Below are 20855 nucleotides of genomic sequence, written 5' to 3' on the forward strand. Positions count from 1 at the left end.
TAAGTACATATTTTTCTGGAAATCTAACAGTTTTGACATTATCAAACTTCGTTTTTTTTTTTTTTTTTTTTTTTTTTTTTTTTATTATATACTTATTTCAAATACTTAATTTCTTAGATTTTTATTAGAATTCTTTACGTATATGATATCAAGGGCGGCGAAAGCATATATTTTCCATATATATTAATTGAAAAAAATACATATTTAAAAATATTAAAATCATTTTATAATTTTGAAGAAAAAGGAAGTTTTTGAGTAAGATTTTTACACATTTTAATTACTTTAAAATCTGCCTAAAGTCATTTAAATGTTAGTAATTTTCCAAGAAAAGTAATTTAATAATAGATTGTGTTTTTATTCGTTTATTATTTATTTACTCATTTATTTTTTGATTTACAAAATTTATTTTAATCAAAGTCATGATGATAAAAGAATATTATTAATTGTTAAATTTTATTATAAAATGTTTTTATTTATTTATTTATTATATTTGAATTTATTCTAGAACAATGTTATTCCCAACCGAAACTAATTTATCAATTCGAGAAATAAATTAATTAGTTCAGGTTTCAAACAAAAACAACTTCGTAGCAAAGGAAATATGTTTACATAAATTAAAAATTGATATAAAATCTCAACTTTTTATTTTCAAACATAAAACTCTCCTTCATTAATTTATAAATTTCAGTCCGTTTTTGAAATTTGTGATTAATAAATTTAAATCATAAAACAAACTAAACTTTTTTCGAATGAAATAAATAAATTTGTTTTGTTACTATATAGTTAATTCAATTGAATCTATAAAAGAGAAAAAGAGCGATTAATTCAGAAACGAATAATCACGAAAAGACGAGAATCGACTTTTAGTCGTTCGTTAAATCCATCGAGCTAGCGTGAAGCGATGAATTCGTTCGTTAAATCTATATCAGGCTAGCTGATCTATACAGCTCAGTTTTTCTAGTTCTTTCCGTTTCTCTGTCTGAACTTCACAGCCAACTAATCTTGTTTACATCATGGAAGCATCGTGGGAAGAATGGCGTTATATTTTAGTAAGTGTATTTTTATCTTTATTTCTTGCTTTTATTTGCATATTTGTTAGTTACAATAATGTTAAAACGGGATGATTATCATAACTACGGCAAGGCCAAGTGCCGCCAATTTTTTGGCGACCTATTTAGATAGGCCGCCAAGGGGTAGGAGGAAAAAGAGAAACCCGATCATGACCTCACGACGGAAAGGGGGAAGATAAGGGAAAGAAAAGGCGCTCTCTAAGAGGAGAGGACCAAAAAAGAACGGTGTTACCGTCGTGATATCAGGAACGGGGTGAAAATTGAAATAACAGGTACAGAAGATAGAAAAAAAAATCGCATGCAAAATGTGAACATAGTTCAAGAGTGAAAAATCTGGATTTTAAAGAAACAAGGCTAACGAATAGAAAATCAAAGATAAACATAAATAAACACTTACTTATGGAAACTCTATTCAAGTAGGCTAATCAATTTTAAAATTGTTAAGCTTTAACTGTTTATTCTAAATGGAAAGTTTGGCAAACGTAATAATTTTTATATTTATTGCATATTAAATACTATGCTTTTCAGGTAACATTCTTAATAAAACAAAACTAATTTTTTTAAAATAGTTAATTGAATTAAACTTTCCCTCAGAAATTTCTAATTAAATTTCAATTTATGGTTATCGATTTCTAAAACATAAATTTTAAGCAAAATCATACTAACTTTAAATTTATATTTAATTTTTTAAAGAATTATATTAAATTATAATTATTAAAACTGAATACATAATACTTTTTCGTCCAATATTTACACATTATAATACTCTATACAATTTTGATCTTATTCAAACAAATTAAGCAAAGTAAATGGTGTTTTTTTTTTTTTTTTAAACATAAATTTTAAGCAAAATCATACTAACTTTATATTTACTTTTAAAATTTATATTTACTTTTTTAAAGAAACAATAATTAGTAAAAAATAAAGATGCATTACGTCTAAATTATACACTATAAAATTTTTAAAATACTGGGAAAGAAACTTACTTCATTTACGAATAAACATCGAGCCGAAAGAGAAGGGGGGAAATAAACAGTAATTTTTTAATAGCAAATCTTAAATTAACAAAAAAAGAAGTTTGAAATTAAAAAATAAAATTATATTTATTGCGAATTAGACAATTATTAATTCAAATAAAAACTCTTACAAAAAAACAGTTTGTGTAACTTTCCACACAGCCATATTGAAAGAAAGAAGTGCGCGCTTTTCTATCGAACCAATCAAAACGTTAGTTTGGCGTGTTCGGCGGGAAACTTGACAAAGTATCAGGTGATCTTTTTCTTAGAAGGCATTCCTCCCACAGCCTAAGAGGAGCCTAAGCCCACAGCTGCACTGGGGGAAAAATTCATCAATGTCAAAGTTCATCTTCTAGAAAAGACCGCTCTCTTCCTATTCAACTGAGCAATCTGAAATTATCACACCCCCTTCAATGGGACCAGGGACTATGAATGGGACTTAGAGGAAATTTATTACCATTGCAATACTGAAGTTATGCTTTCATGACTAAAAAAATATTCCTTATAAACTACATTTTTTATAACTTAAATTATTTCGTAATAGTAACTTCCATCAATAATTAGGGTGAATAAAATTCAAAATAAATTACATTTTTTAATAATAAGAACATTCCATCAAGTAAAAATGTATGTATCACGACAGCGATTCCCAAATTTTTTTCGATTATGAAACCCTAAATGATCTAACTTTTTTCGACGGAACTCCGATTTCGTAAATGTAATAATTTTACGCATGTAACAATTTAAAACGCCTTATGTAAACATTTAATGCATTTATATCCACGAACTAATTTTCAGATGCACTAAATAGCTTAAAAATTATTGAACTCCTAATAATTAACATTTCAACATATTTTTCGCTCACATAATTTCTCGGTATTAACTTCTGTTTCGAATTCTATAAATAACACTTATAGTCTTCAATTAATTATTAAAAAGAAGTTTTATTTAGTGTCAATAGAAAAGGGTTAATGGGTTCAATCATTTAATCTTTTTTTCATGGTTTTTCAGAAATCTAGATTCTGATATTATATTAATACTTCAGCCTCGGGGGGGGGGGAGTGCCAGGAAGGAACTGCCATGTAATAAATCAATTATATGCATTTGCCTTCAATAAAATTGACCCAAGCTAATATTTATTTCTGAGTTCAAAAATTGATCTCAGAAATAAATATTGGGCAGGGTCAATAAGGTTCATATAATAAACTAGTTTTAAAATCCTGCATTCACGAATTCGCCTCTCCCCTTCTATGACTTCTCATTTATTAATTCCATAAAGCTGATTACGACCTTAAAGGTTTTTATCAAAAAGGATGGAAATAGTGCACTTAATCGTCGTTGACGATTGATATAGTTGCTTACCAATCTGAAGTGGACGTTAACCCATTTTTATTATATATTAACTGAAACTGAAAAATAAAATTAAAAAAATTTCTTTTTTATTATTCACTTTCGAATAAGGTTTCTTAGTTTAAGAAATTCTAAATTGTTACTTTTATACATGTAATATAAAAGAAATAAATGATAAAAAAGTCATTAAGAGTGGTGAAATACGATTCCTCTAAATTTTTCTCATCAATCCCACAATTTTAATTGAGAAATTCTGATGTCGGTGAAAATCTTCTTGTTTTTCGCATTTGAATTATTTATTTTCTGGTTGTCTTTCTTTGAAGATTGAAGTCTTTCGAATTTTCTATTTTGAAGAATTCAAATAATAAAATCAATAATACAGAAAGTTACATTAAGATTGAGAAGAAGGACACATCCATAAAATAATATTAAAAAAAAAAAATTTAATCTTTGACATAATGAACTTATTTCGGGAAATTTTATTATTCGTGCTTACATAAAACTGAAGCATAACGGAATAAAATTATCTATTGGTAACGGTATGTTTGGTATGTTCAATTGTATTGGTATGTTCAATTTCTCTCCGGTTGAGTTGCTTTACCATCAGGCTAACAATGGACGGTTTTTCTCTTCTCCCACGAATACGCGTTAGTTTTAACTACAAAATTCTTCACGAAATCGAATTTAGTCGACTTGATAAGGTTGCTGGGCTTGACTTAGGAATCCTCTTATCTTCTAGGTGTAGCTGAAAATTACAAGGTTTAACATTAACAGCTGCAAATGCCTTAGGTAGCTCCTATCGTCCATAAGTTGCGCCTGTAGTTGATACATATATACACCTAGATTTCTTTTTTTCTGTTTAGTTTTGAATAACTGGACCCAGCCAAATTTTAGGACCCGCTACGTATTATTAGCATTTAATTATTATCATATTATTAGCCTAATTATTAGCATTTATTTATGATGTGCTTAAACTTCAGATGTAGCCAATAATTCCAAAACTCTTTGTTTTTCCAAAATGAAAAATACTAAAGTTGAATATATTTTCCCGAATCGACAAATTGTTTGGTTATTTGCGGAACAGATAAAAATACCGTGTTTTTTATTGTTATCAAATCAGTAAATAATTCTTTTCTTAGCAAGTCGACTCCAGAAGTTGATTTTCTTAGATAAAAATATTTAAATAGTATTCATTACATCCTGCTTCACTTGTAATCTTTATTATTTTTATTTTGTCACACTTTATTAACGTCATTTTTTGATCAACGTATCTACACGCACTGTAAGATAGCCTATTTCGAAACTTCTGTTCTTATGATATTAAACTATACATTTATGATTTAAATTAATCTTAGCAAGTGTTATTTTTATAACCATAAGTTTAATGACTACAATGAAGATTTATAACATAATTTACCCAATTGTAAAAATATAAAATTCTGTATATTGTATATACCGGCATATAAGTCGACCCGCTATATTTTTGATTGTGTTCTTGTAATTTTTGGTATGTCAGGTGTATAAGTTGACTGCTGAAAAAACCAAATATGAAAATTTTTAAAACGAAAAAACATGGGAAAAAAATTATTGAGTCTATAAAGACTATTAAGTGTAGAAAAAAAAAACTATTAAGTCTAGTATCTGCAAAATTTTCTTTAGTTGAAAATATTCCACACTGTACTCACTCGCATTTATGTTACATAAAATGCTTTGTAATTATTGTAAAATCTAATAAAAAATGTGGAATTTCGAATTCTTTGGATGAGAGTGGAGAAAATTTTGTGTGGAACTCAGTAGTTTAAATTTGAAGCTTTATGGTATTTTTTTAAAAGTTTTTCAATGCGTTATATTTTTTGAAATAACTTCTCTTATTTAAATTTTTCTATTTGAAAGTAATTTAAAAAACGAATTTTGAAAAAAAAAAAACTTTAAAAGTAAAATTTATTGCAAGCATATTAAGAATAGTGTTGTAAAGGGCAAATTGATACAGAGTTATTCATATCTATCTCATTGAGTGAAATGCATCGATATTTCATGATCAACGAATGTCCGACTTTATTACTGGTGCATAAGTGCCTGATTTACGTCAAATTTTGAATTCTTTTATTATTATTTCTTACTCTTTGTTTTATTATATTTTATTCTTATTTCTTTTATTATTTATATTTTTTCAACCTTATTTTTATTATTATTATTTCCACCATACAACTAAGATTTTTCTAATAAATGATTATTATTAAATTTTATATTAAATGAATCTCCTACAATGTCAGATATTAGATTATACAAGATTTCAAGGTACTTCTGCCATGGGGATTTATGCACCTTGAACTCTTTCTCGACATAAGAAAAAAAAATTGCGCCAGAAACATACGAAATAAAGCGCCTTAAAAAAAAACTGGAAAAAATAAATGAGTGATAGCTAAAAAATTTTCAAGACAACTGAAAAATGCTTAAATTTATCTTTCATTCGTAAATTCGATTCTTGAGTTATTTTTTCCACCAATATATATTTCCTTTAAATTAAATATTTTTTAACTGCTTAAAATATCTAGTTTTATCCCACATTTGCGACCACTTTGAAAAATTTTCCAAACCGTGGGAACCCTGCAGCAAGTAAAATAAAATTTTATGCGTTTTTTTCAACTTTTTAATTTTTTAACTTTAAGCAACTTTAAAATAGTTATTGACTAACATAAAGGAATTAGAGATAAATGTGCGAAAGATTTTAATAATAAAAAAAATTGGGAAAAAATGCTATTACAGTTGAACGTCTTAATAGAGTATACTACAAATAAATTTCTTAGTATAAAAAAGTCGATTTTTTTTTATCAATTATATTTTTTAGATATTTTAACTCTTCTTTCTTCTCAACATAAAGTTTATTCTATAATAATTTATGCTTTTTCCAAAAATAAATTTAATTTTTTCGATTTAACAAAGTCTTAACAATGCGCGGATACTTCGAATTTACTTCACCATTTTTTAAAAAACCCATGCAGGAATTTTTAATACATTTTTTTACAATTAATCGTTTTATATATTTAGTTTATCTTTAAAACAGTTTTTCATATTTTTCGAACCATAGTTGTAGAGTTGGTAGTTGAAATTTTCGACTCCAAATTTTTCAGAAAGCCAACCACCGACTTATAATGTATTGAAATTTTCATTTAATCTTAGATTCAAGACATGCATTTGTAAAAAATATTAATGCACAATCACGCATAACAAATAAATGTCTTAGCCCAAGCTGATTCTTTAATAAATATTGAAGGAAACTAACCATGATACATTAAATTTAATTTTTACCTTTAGAACTTAGCTTAATAAATTTGACTTAGGAATTTTATGAGCTGAAGGATACCTTATTTGTTAAATATTTAATTAAATAATTTATAAGTATGTATTATTTGCTATGAAAATCGTTGCAATGTTAACATGGATTGTCATGAAATCATAATTATAAATACATTTTTAATTATAAAAGTGTATTAGGATATAATTATTTAAAAAGTAAGTAATTTTACAAAAAAAAAATCTGTTTAATTATGCGTCAGTAATATGAACCTATCAATCTAAAAGATATTCGTTAACTTTATTATTTGTAATGTATTTATGCTTTTAGAAATAATTACAGCTCCATAGACAATATTAATTTTAAAATAGTCCAAATCATGAATTAAAGTTTGTAAAAATACGAAATAGTTTTGAAAGATCGCCTTGAAGGTGAAAATAGAATGAATTGCAAAAAATAATAAAAGTAACAGAAACATTTCGTTCCTCTTTCCAATTTTCTTTCTATTTAAGTTCCCTCCCCCCCCCCCTTTTTTTATCTCAATGGTGATTTATATTTTCGCAATTAATATCATTTATTTTCATTTAATCATAACGTTTTGCCGTTTCCAGAAAATCAATAGCTAGATTGTCCCTCAGTCTCAATAGCTTTATGTGTACTTTTTTAAGATTTTAGTAAAAAAAAAAATAGATTCAAAAACGTTTAAAGATTATAAATTAATTTTGTAATAAGTAATAATTTAAACGATTGTAGTAAGATTAATAAAAGTAATATTTCTATCCTCATGATTATAAACATTCGTCTAAATCATTTTCATAATCGGAGTTGGGCTAATTTTTTTACAATTCCGATTTATAGACATGATTATTTTGAATGCAGAATTTATTGAAAAGTTAGGAAAAGGTTATTTAGTTGAGTCAGATTACAAATTCTCTCTATGACCCAGCTCTTATTTGATTTTTGTATTTATAAACTTTAAGAAAAGCTTTTTTTAATTTTTGCAGCTAATTTTGCTCAATATGAAGATTTATTTGATTACACCAATTAAATATTTTTCCTTGAACAAATTTCAATAAACTACACTGCGGTCTGTAAGATATTAATAAATGTAACTAAATAAATATACAAAAAAATTATTATTTTGAAGATTTTAAATTTGAAAATTTTTTTTCTTCCAATTGTCATGTTTCCAAAGAATCACCCATATAACTGTCTGATATTAACATTTCAAGTTACTTAAGGTATCCGACTACCTTCGGGACAAAATTTTTGAAAAATAAATATTTTTCACAACATTATTGCAATTTATATTGTATATTAATTTAAATAAACATATTTAATAGAGAAAATTTTAATATACAGGAAATTCTTTGTTTAAAGAGTATTTTTTAGATAATTTTAATGAAAATAACTCATTAACGGAAAACACTCTACACAAAAAACTATTGTACATGCAGCTATCAAACTTTTTGAGCCGTTTCGTATAACCCTCTGAAGTGTTATGAACCTCAACTTAAATGATAGCATGAAATTAAAAAAATTTATGGAGTGTTAAGCATATTTTTCCATTTTTTTTCACATTTTCTTCACATTATCTACTGCAAAATATCTCATAAAACAAAAAACAATACAGTTATCTGAATTCTGGAGGTCTGTTACATAACCACCAATACAAGAAACTATCTCTGAAAGTTTGAAGACAAATTTATTATAATTAGTTGAGTTATCTTGTTTTCCGTAGACAAAAAACAGCAAAATTGTCATTTTGAGAAAAACACAATTAAAGTTTATAATTAAATTTTTTCTAAAAACTATGAATGTTTGTCAGTAGGAAGTTATTATATTTTATAGGGGGTACATTCCTTCACACATTTTCTTAGTTTTATTTAACGTAGCGATATTTTAACGTATTATTTAGCGATATTTAAAAGTATTTAGTGAATAACATCAAAAGTCTACTACTTATAAAGCATTTAACACAGGAACAATTTTTTATTAAACAACCATCTTACTGTATTTTCACACTTTAATATATATGTCTAAATATAGTTTTTATTAATAATTAGAAGTAAAAAATATTTTTTATAATATTTATAATAGCTCAAATCTAGAATTTTCTTAATGCAATTTGTTATTATAGCAAACCGGACAACATAATGAAGCTAATATCACCATTAGGATCTCAATATCAATTATTCGATTGCCACACAGATTGTTTTTATCCAAAGGCATCAGTTCTTTATTGACATCCATAGAAATCGATAATTTTGAAGAGCTTGAAGTAATAGATTCATCTGCTTTACACAATTTTGAATAAATGGTATAATCAACTTTACTCAAATCATCGCTTCGCCCAGTTCATGTTGATTACCGTAATATTTACGTTTCTTAGATCGAGAAGTACGTCCTTTACCCATTTCAATAAATTCATCAAAATAAATAACAAATTTTTTTTGAAAGAAATCAATAAATTTCTTCAAAACAAATCAAAATCAAGATATAGAAAGTACGCTTCAAATGTAACCAAACTATCAGAAAATATGCTAACTTTTCATGTTACCCACAAACAGTAACCACGAAACGTAAAATCTAATTAAAATATAATTCAGATTATTAGCCGTGAGTTTAAGAGCTTTTAAAAATTAAATATCTAAGAAAAATAAAGAAACAAATAGAAATGGATCCGAAACTATTACCTACTACCGGCTTCATTTTTGTAATTTCCGGTAAGTTGGACAGCTGTCATCTGTTACTAAAATAGCTATAACTAAAGTTCTGCTTGACGTGCATTCAAAAACAAAACAGTTTTTAAAACTAGAAAAATTGGGCATTATTATAAAGCAATAAAATAAAAAAGTGATTTTTTGTGAAAATCCTCTTTTTTAAGGTAGTCGGATACCTTAAGCTTACATATAAATCAAATGCCTTAAGTCTGACTCTATTGTCTGCAACTGGATCGCAATATTATTAGGCTTGCTTAATTTTTAGTGGGATGATAAGTGGTTATGAAGAAAGTTTGAAATAAAAAATTTATGATAGAATTTTTAAATAAAAATGAAAGCTTAATGCAAGCATTACTTTTTATAAGCATTTATGGAGAAAAAAAATTTTGCTAAATCTATGTAAATTATAGGAAATTTTGCCATTTATAATGGACATTTTAAAGGAATTATTAAATATATTGTAAGAAATGGTGTATTATATTTATACAGTATTTGACTATTTCAAAACCAAATCTTATCAATGAACACACAAGAAGGCCTCCCATCCATTAATCATATGGTACTTGCGAACCTAATCCCCGCACCATGACGAAAGTGCTACAGCGGATGTTAGCAATAAAGCCCTGACGTTGGAATTTATGGTTGTTGGTTGATAATAGATTACTAAAAGTTCAATGTAGATTGTTAAAAATTAAATTTATAATTATTATATAAGATTACAAATGAGATGAGTTAAATTATAATCATTAAGATATATAACCTGAGTTTCATGTCAAAATTACTGATTTAAATAAATTGCAAGTTGCATTTTATTTAATAATAAAAAATACTATTTTCGACTATTCGAATTATCTGTAAACATAACATAATTTCTCTTATTGTTTATTATACTTTGCTTAGTTAAAGCCTCTCTTTATAAACTATTTAAATTAAACCCCCCTCCCTCTCCATTTTTAAATTGAAAATAATACAGAGATGAATGTGCTCCGGAAAAAATCCGGGTTTCCCGATGTTTCGCTATCCGCGATCAGGAAATCCACAGTCCAGAAGTTTACAGAAATCATCTATCACATTTATGTATAAAAATTCTTGTATATTTTATTTAAAAATATTAGAACTAGAATTTATTCTTGGCATCTCTTTCATTTGTAAATATTTTTTCTGGTAAAATAATAAATGTGATTAGAGATAAAAGTAAACTAAATACATAATTATTAATTTAAATTATGCTGCATATAATTTATGTAGACTTTCACGTTGTGAAAATATCAATGATTTAAATTTATAAAGATATTAATTTTTTGAAATGCGTCATTAATGATTTTACTCGGGAAATTTTCAGGATTTTTTAATTGGGCTCACAATCACCCCTGATAATAAGAATAGGGGTGGAAAATAAGACACTACTCGTAAGTGGAATAAAACAAAAAATTTTATTTGTCATGCTGCTCGAGAATATTTCAAATGAGAAGTTAAAAAATTCTGTAGAAAATTAGCTATTAGTTGTGGTGCAGCTACATTTTCTTACAACTCTGAAATCAAGAAATTGATCCTCTTTTGTATTCTTAACAATTGCAATCGAAAATCTCCTTTTATAAATAATGTTGCTTGCTAGTTGAAGGCATCACATATGATTGTGATTTTTGGAACTTACAATAACACTGCATGGCTAGATTAAAACAAGAGAAAAACAGGCTTAATTTCCCGATACATAGATATTAAATAATTTTTTTATACATATTAAATTGGATTTTTACTTACTATATTGTAGATTTAATAAGATAGCTAATCCATATACACAGTCCAGTCACATTAATGTGACCACTACCTACTTTCGACCTCAACGTGAAATAACCAATCACGGAAGGCAGGTGACAGCACATTACAGTGAATTGTATATATAGGATGTCCTAACGCATCTGAAAGCATTTCAATCGTTGGCGTAATGCAGAAACGTAGCGATTTATCCGACGTCCAAAAGGGCATGATTATAGGCTTTCGGGCCAATGGTGGAAGTATTTCGGAAACGGCTGATTTTGTGAACTGTTCGCGTGCCGCCGTGGTAAAAGTATACCGTGCATGGCAAAATGGCACTATACAAAACAAGCGGCGTACACACATGTGGTGCACCACGGGCCACAGATGACAGAGGCGAACGAAGGCTATGGAGATTGTTGTTGTTGTTACTTTACGTCGCACTAGAGCTGCACAATGGGCTATTGGCGACGGTCTGGGAAACATCCCGGAGGATGATCCGAAGACACGCCATCACAATTTTGATCCTCTGCGGAAGGGATGACACTCCCGCTTCGGTAGCCCGACGACCTGCGCGCGAAGTCGAGCACTTTACGGTAGCACAGTTTAACGAGGACCAATACCGCACACCCTCGGTCCCTACGCAGACTGATCCAAGTGGTCACCCACCCGCACACTGACCGTAGCCAGTGATGCTTGACTTCGGTGATCTGCTGGGAACCGTGTCTTAACGATCAGTCCACTGCGGGACGCTATGGAGATGCTTTCAGGCGAATAGACGTGCAACTGTTGAGCAACTGACCACCCAGATGAATCAAGGGTCCACCAAGAGTGTATCCTCAACCACTGTTCAGCGAACGTTGCTGCGCATGGGCCTCCGCAGCAGACGCCTGGTTAATGCACCTATGCTGACTGCTGTTAATCGGCGACGAAGGCTGGAATTTGCACTCCAGTACAGTAACTGGACACCCACAGAATGGCAACAGGTGGCTTTTTCCGATGAATCACGTTTTATGCTACATCGCACAGACGGACGTTGGCGTATACTGCGAGAAACGTCTGAAAGCAAACATCCTGCAACAATTGCCGGAAGGCTGCAGGAGGGAGCATTATGGTTTGGGGAATGTTTTCCTGGCATTCACTGGATGCACTCATCATTGTGGAAGGCACGATGGATCAGCACAAGTACGCATCTGTCCTTGCGGACCATGTCCACCCCTACATGCGAATGATTTTTCCTCAGAATGATGGCATCTACCAGTAGGACAATGCGAGGTATCATACAGCTCGCAGTGTATGTGCGTGGCTCGAAGAGCACCAGGATGAGTTTACCGTACTCCCCTGGCCATCAAACTCACCGGATTTAAATCCAATCGAGAATCTGGTGGACCACCTCGATCGGGTTGTTCGCGCCATGGATCCTCAACCGCGTAATCTAGCGCAGCTGGCCACGGCACTGGAGTCGGCATGGCTCAACATCCCAGTGAACACCTTCAGAAACCTAATTGATCTGCATGTCTCGCAGCGGTTCGCTCTGCCAAAGGTGGTAATTCTGGATTTTGACAAGTGGTTAAATTAATGTGACTGGACTGTGTATTTTCAATGTTTATTAACACATCATTGCTCATTTTAATTGAAAGTTTATAACAGCAAAGATATATTTCATTAATTAAAACTAGTAGGACAAATTATTACTCGTACTAAGATGCAGTTTCCCTGTTTTGAGAGGCACATTTAAGATATGCAATTTAATCACTGCGGGTGCAAATAATAATTTAATACACGATTTAAAAAGCAAAATCATACTCTTTTTTTTTAATAAATATTCCTTCAGATTTTTGACTTAATAGCTTGAGACGAATAACAAAACATTTCTAACAGTGTTATTGATAAAGATGTTGAGCCATAAATACTAAATAAAAAGACTCATTCTTGTATTGATATCTTTGTTAATGAATATATTCGGACTTCTCTTTTTGAATTAAAATGTGCCTGGTTTTTGGGAAAGTACTGCACAATTTTCTCAGATTTTTTTGTCCACTCTTTTTGGAAAGCTTATTACGTGTAAAATAATAAATTATATTGATTTTTGAAATGGGTTGTTTTAAAAATACAAGCTACAGGGGATACGCAATGCATACGAATCGTCAGACATAATTTCCATCCTAGAGCCTTTGATACATCAGATACTGTTCAAACAATTTTCAGTTTGCTTCTATGTAATAAAATAATAAATTCGAACTCATTGAACTTCATAGCTTCGAATTTGGAAAAATCATTTTAACACATTATTTTACCCAATATCAGATTTCTAAAAATGCAAAAAAGGAAAAGTTACGTTAAAAATACATCAGGGAATAAAAATCTTAAATACATATTTAATATCATAATAAACAAATATCTCTCTAAGAAATGGGTAAATAAAAAATGTTTTATAAAAATAAATAAACTTACCTTCCTCTCTCCTTCGTCATTGTCTAAAATTGAGAAAAAAGTGCTCCTCCCCCCATCTATTATAAAATAGCGGCTGACTATGAAGATTTTATTTATTTATTTATTTTAACGAAAAAAGCATCTTAAAATTCCCTTTAAAGAAATGTAAGGTCAAGAGGAATTTTAAAAAAGTTACACAAGTGAATGAAATGTTTCTTATGAAACTCGTCTCTTAAAGAAAAGATTAATATGTCATTAAATATTATTGTCTGAAGTTTTTGATTATTGGAATATGTCTAACAAAAGTGGATACTAATTTATTTTATTTTGTTAAAAAATCTTTAATGTTACGAGATGTTTCAAATATGACTTTTAACATTAGTGAAAAGAAAGCTCATTCGTTTTTACGGGACGTGGTGTAACGCATGATACTCGTCGCCTCTAGCACATGATCTTATTAAAATGAAAAAAATAATTAGAGATAGTAATAATTTCTGTTATATATGTCAGGAACAATGATAATTACCATATTAGCGACTTGGTTACATTTAAAACGAAACATAGGACTCAATTCCCTTTTTTTATTTTTATTTATTTTAAATATTACGGCAGTTTCAGAATTGCATAAGATTTGAAAAATATTCATTAAAAGATTCGGAAATTTTTTTGCAAATTTTCATAAGATCATGTGATAGAATTTTCATAAGATCATGGGTTTTGTGCTTTTATAAGATCATGTAATACAAATATTAAAACACAAAATTCTCTTTGCAACATTAAGTAATAATTTTAATTAAATCTTTCAATTTTAGTTTTAATCTGAAACTCTAAGCAGGAATTTAATTTTAAAATTTTATGACTGTGAAGAGCATTGACCTGATGACGTATTCTGATGCATTGATTGTATTGACTTGTTTGGAGTTCTCTCAGAAATGTTTTTTATTTTCAATTTCTTAGTAAAAAAATAATAAATAATTAAATAGATAAATGAAATATTATTTTTACTGATTTGATTTAAATTTTAACAAAATCTTTTTATCGCGTTTAAAGTTATAGTTTTTTTTTTTTAATTAAACTCCAAATTTATAATTGAAATACGTGCAATGGAAACTAGTATTATACTTGCGAACAACTTTTTTCCGAGTTTAAGTGTTAATTATGATGAAAGTTAACATTGTTGACAATGTAATTTTCTCTATAAATCAACTGCAGATATTTTTTAAGATGCAAGCAATCATGCTTATAATTATGAAATAAGACTTGGTTTTTGTACTTTATCACTTTTGAAATTGCATTTGAATAAAATAATGTCTAAGTAAAGTGCTGCGTATGATAATGAAATATATATAAATATTTTTTTAAAACTTTTATAACTTTTGAAACTGCAAACAACTGAATAAAATAATAAGGTTAAAGTAAAGCACTTTAAATGTATTAATTGCTTTTTCAGGTCTATTCCTTGAGATCTATCTTAATTTATTATTTGTGTAAAAGTATCGATTGCTTTGTGAATAATGTCTTATATATATTTCCAATTGAAAATTATCATCTATTGAAAATTATCATATAATTGAAAATTAATTCTGATTAAATGTTTAATTTGACGAAAAACGATTTAATAAAATATCATACATCTGAAAAAGCAAACAAGTGATTCAAATTTTTTTTGAATGTATAAAGTGCTTCCTTAACTCATTTCTCAAATCTATTATAGTTCATTATTAGCGTAACAATATGTATTTCATTCTGAAGAATTTTTATTATGCATTTGGAATAAGAAAATTCGTTACATTTGAAATTGCAAACTTTTAAGGTAATTGCCATAAGATCTTCATCCTAATTAAAAATTAATAAAAATAAGTTTAAAGTAAAACATTTAAATGTCTAAGCTTTCTTAGAAACGTTTTCCTCAGATCCATCTTAAATGCATTTTGTATTGAAAAATGTATAGTTCATTTAAATCTTCATCCTATTGAAAAATGAATAAAATGTTTAAATCAAATATGAATTATATTTCAGAAACAAAGAAAAGAAACTGTGGTGCATTATAAGACTTTTTAAAACTATTATTCAAATGTAATCTCATTAATTTTGAGTCAAACAGATTTTTTTTAAAAAAAAGAATAAAAGGATTAATAACTTTAGATTAGACGTTTGCAAAACGTCTGTTTTATCTTTAGGAACTGACACCGTGAGTACGTTATTCAAGAACTAATATTTTGTACACGTTATTTAAGAACAAGAAATCGGAACCGGTTACTTAATAACTGATATATCTTAACCGATAAGTTCTAAGGAGTAGTCAGAGAATTTGAGCCAATGAGAAGGAAGAGGCGTAAACGTCATGATCCGAGGAAAACTGGTTCCCTCCGCCAGAAACGTTATCTTCCTTCCTCGGCGACTCTTCGCCAACTTGCCGTAGTTATGATAATATCCCCGTTAAAACGTATGCATCAGTAATATTTAAAGTAATCAAGACATATATATTATTCTTGAATTATTACTGCATGTGCATTTGATATTGGGTTGATTGCATTGAGACTCCATTGCATGAGAAGAAAGTATTTTTAATGTTTTTTCCTGGGTTTCTTAATGAAACTTTAATTGAAATAATTCTCTTTTTACATAAATTCTCATTAATATCACCGTTATTGACAAATTAATTATTTGTTTAGTTTTATATAATATTTGGAAACTTCGCGTTATTTAATTAAGTGTTAATCTCAAATTCTTTTGTTATTTTTAATGTTTAATTTTATTTTAAAGCATTTAATTATAATTATATTTTATGAACTGTTGGTACCATGAAGTTTCAGTTAAACTAAAATAACATTTTAAAAACAAAGTAGTTGATACTTAAAAGTTTGATATTACTGCCTAGTTAATAGTGTATACATATATTTTGTACTTGAATAATTTCTAAATCAATTTTTTTTTTCAGAAATGATTTGGAAAACAGCCTATTATTTTTATTTCAATAGAAGTATGTTTTTATTGTTCTTGACATATTCAACATGCAAACTATTATAGAATTTTTTTAGAAATTCGATAGTTATTTTATCCTTTATAAATCTACATTTAGGGATGTTTCAGAGTCAAGATCCATTACACCAGCTACAACTGTCAAGATGCCTAAAAGATTTTAAGCTTACAAATTTTATTTATTATTTAAAAAAGAAAGACTAGTAGAGATTTGGCTGGGATGGCTGCGAGTTATACTCTTTAAATTGGTCCTGTTCTTTAATGTTTTTGTTTTAATTTCGCCTGGAGGTTTTTTTTTTCTTGTTTTAATTTCTCCTTATTGATGCTTTTAAGATGTTTGCAAAATTCCCAGAATTCTGAAAATTTTAGTTAACAATATCAATAAAACATTTTGCTAAAAACATAGCAGTTGGCAGTCCTGAATTCATTATATTTCTTTGTACATAAAAGTGATACAGTGTACATAAAGATATTCAGTTTGTTGATAAATTGAATTAGTGAAGCCTTTTTGCAAGTTTTCATATTATAGTTACAAATTAATTATAAAATGGAACTGAATGCTTCATTGATTTTAATGAATGTAAAAAGTATATGCAGATTTAAATGTTTCAATATTTTTACTTCTTAGTTCTGCCTCTGAAAAGTACAAATTTTAATTTTATGTTTAAAACCTTTAATATTCTTTGCCATGATAATGTATTTAAATGTTAACCTTTTGACAAAGTTATGAGCTGAACTGTTTAAAAACTATTGTACTGAAACTAAAATGGTCAAAAGTTACTTCAGATCATTCATACTTAAATTTTTGCATGGAGTCACTCTAAAAGTAGGTTGGTAATGTGCTTTCATGATGTGGGCGTTTGTGAATTCTTTTGTGTTGTCAACTAGAAGTGGGTAGCATGAGAGATACCTATGTTAGACATTAACTTCTCTTTATTAGAAATCTCTTTCAAATTACAAAAATAATAAAATTTTGGTGGACCATTATTTTTTCTTACTATTGTCGCGCTGATCTAAGTTTCAATTAGCCAGTTGAAATATTGAGTATATTTATAATTGATTGGTATAGTAGTTGAAAAATATGTAGTATTTGCAATTGTATTTTTCATACTTAATAGTTATTCTGAAAAATTGTTTTTACTGTATAAATTAGTTAAGCCCTAATGTATCCCTAAATGTATAAATTAGTTAATTTACTGTATAAACTGTTTATTCTTAATTTAAAATAATTTATTTTAATCTTTTATTTATTTGCAGTCTGTGTATTTCAATATTACTTAATGTTAAAAATGTCTAATGGAATTAGCACTGCAATCTGAAATATTAACTTAATCAACATTGTAATCTAAAATTTAGCATAAACAGATAAAGCATAATATTAAAAGATAAGGCATGCAATGTCAAAAATGAGATTTTTTGAAATTGTTTAGTTTACAATTAATGTTAATTGAAATTTTGTTTATATTAGGAGCTCTAAATGGAGATATTGTTGCTGGCTCTTTTTTGGGGAAGTGAGATAGATAATTTTACTAAGAGGTCGACATTAAAGAAAAGTGAGGGATCCTGCACAACCAGACAACCTCCAACTAGACTGGAAAAGTGACTGTTAAAAAGTGAATTTTTGTCTCTATGTTCTTTGATATTGAAAAGGCTTACGATCGGACATGGCGGTACGGAATTTTGAAGACACTCTACGACATGGGACTTCGTGGAAATCTACCCATCATTCTCAAGAACTTTCTGTCGAAGCGGTATTTTCGAGTAAAGTTGGGAACTACATTTTATGATCTCTCTTCAGTCAGGCTGAAGGCGTCCCTCAAGGCAGTGTTTTAAGTGTCATACTCTTCATTATTCATGTATCACAAATCTTGAACGTGCTGCCACGTGCTGTTTCACGATATATTGACGATCCGAACGTGTAATGTACAGGATTTGACGTGCGCGTCATTGAACGTCAACTGCAGTTGACTGTGAATAAAATTGTGGAATGGTGTGAGAAAAATGGTGTGAAGTCCTACAAATCTCATCCTCTAAAGCAAGATGTCTTTCCATTAAGCTTGGAACGATTGTATGACGCTAGACCTTCACACGTCCGTCCATTTCATGCTCGCGTGCGCTCAATCATACATGGTTGACGCAGATAAGGCCTGCAAACGACGGTTGCATTTGTAAAAAGTAAAAATGAACCACAACAAGGAAGATATAATATTTTAACTATGCGAATCAATCAACTATTAGAATGCTATATTTTTTTATTTCGCTACTAAAATATGACTATACTGATTTCGTTTGATTATAAAAAGATTAATATTTTTTAGGTTGTTATGGTAATGTTTATATCATTTAGTAATTGTGTAATTCTTATATCTTATTGAAGGCAGAGTTTAAATTATGTCATATTCAATGTTTAAAAGTTTTAATTTTGTGTCGTGTGTTTTTATTCAGTATGTATATTAATTATTATATTAATTATATCTTGTTGAGTTCAAAACAATTGTGAGATAAGAAAATCCTTCTAAAATTTAGGCTTATTTTATTATTTATGAACATGTGTCGTTATATAAATAATTCGCTCTTGAGATTTAACTTTTGTAGGCGATAACTTTCTTTCCTAATTTAATTTTCAGATATTATGTGATAAGTAAATTATAAAAATTAAATACTTCAAATAGAAAATGACTATATCAAATTGTGCTTTAAGTCAAGGGATCTTAAGAAAAATGTCAATAGAATGACAGAGTAAAAGAATTCAAAATTTTTATTTATATTAGTTAATAACTTGTGTCATTTAAGATTTTATTTGTAGCTATAATTACTACTCTAACCACTATTATGTTTGAATGATTAAAGTTGACTATAATTTAAATATCAAATATATCTAAAATTAAAATGGTTTGCATTTAAATCTATAGTAGCAAGCAAGTACATTGATCAAAATGTAACATAACTATATAATTATATTTTACAATGCCTGATTTCAAGGTAAATGAACAGTGTCAAATTAGATTCATTTCAAATATTTTTTGCGGCATTTCGAACATTATATATTATATGCGTTATTTGCATTCAATTTTATTTATCAATTACAAATATAAACCAAAGATAATTGATTTATATGAAATCATAATTTTATAATTAGATTGTTTAAATTTATATTTATAGATATATACACTTCACACGGTCTCCTTATTGTGCATATGAATTTGCATTTGTCAAATATTTCCGAGGCTTATCTAACAAAATTTATCATTCAAATTTGTAATTACAAAGGATATAAAAATTAAGATTTTGACTTTAGTCAGTTTTTGGCTATTCATTACATAATATTTCTAATCCCCAATCAATTTTCATAAAATCTGAAGAATACATTTACACTTTTCTTATGTTGCTGCAAAACATTTTTTGTGTAGTATTTTAGATTCAAATATTATTGACAATTATTTCTAATATATTAATTATTAAAAAAATTACATTAACTGTGAAGAAGTTTTAAAAAAAAAACAGTTTATTTGATTTTTATAAACATAATGCAAACTATAGCTTTTGACAAAGTGTTTTAGTTCCCTGTATAAACCAGGTGACTTTATTTATTTACTCGTATCAATGTTTTATTTTCCCATTCAGAGCAGTTCACTAACCTTCCTGTATTAAACTGTAGTACCTCACTATACTTGTGTTAAAAATAAATTGTTACACCATCCCAGTTTACTGGGTGTAGTACACTAGTGATACTGGGTTCGATATCATACTGGAATAAATTTTATACCAGCTTATGAATCACCGGTTCCGGTATGATACTGGTTCCGGTATCATACTGGGATCAATTTGATACCGGCTTATGAAACACCGGTTCCGGTATGATACTGGTTCCAGTATCATACTGGGATCAATTTGATACCGGTTTGTGAAACACCCATTCCGGTATGATACTGGTTCCGGTATCATACTGGGATCAATTTGATACCGGCTTATGAAACACCGGTTCCGGTATGATACTGGGTCCGGTATAATACTGGATCCAGTATCATACTGGAACCGGCGTTTCATAAGCCGGTATAAAAATTTTTATACTGGGAATTTTTTCCAATAGGGCAATTCTAAAGATCCCAACATTACCAAGAGCACAGGGGATACGAATATTTTGGGTATCACTTGGAATTTAGAAAGAGATACGTTAAGATGTAATATTTTTATATATCATAGTAATGTTGAAGAAATGAGTAAAAGATCA

At 28.5% G+C, this 20855-nt stretch overlaps 1 long non-coding RNA gene across 1 annotated transcript; it reads left to right on the forward strand.

The window, feature by feature from the left end:
• Nucleotides 1-379: 379 nt before the first annotated feature.
• On the forward strand, nucleotides 380-20353 carry LOC147803333 (uncharacterized). Its single transcript, XR_015429044.1, has 3 exons — nucleotides 380-1049; nucleotides 16584-16625; nucleotides 18093-20353. It is a non-coding gene; the product is annotated as an uncharacterized LOC147803333 (long non-coding RNA).
• The last annotated feature ends 502 nt before the right edge of the window (nucleotides 20354-20855 follow it).

Source organism: Parasteatoda tepidariorum, chromosome 9 (assembly GCF_982258835.1).
Source record: "Parasteatoda tepidariorum strain Cologne lab strain chromosome 9, Ptep-v5.0, whole genome shotgun sequence".
In the NCBI taxonomy this organism is placed as follows: domain Eukaryota; kingdom Metazoa; phylum Arthropoda; class Arachnida; order Araneae; family Theridiidae; genus Parasteatoda; species Parasteatoda tepidariorum.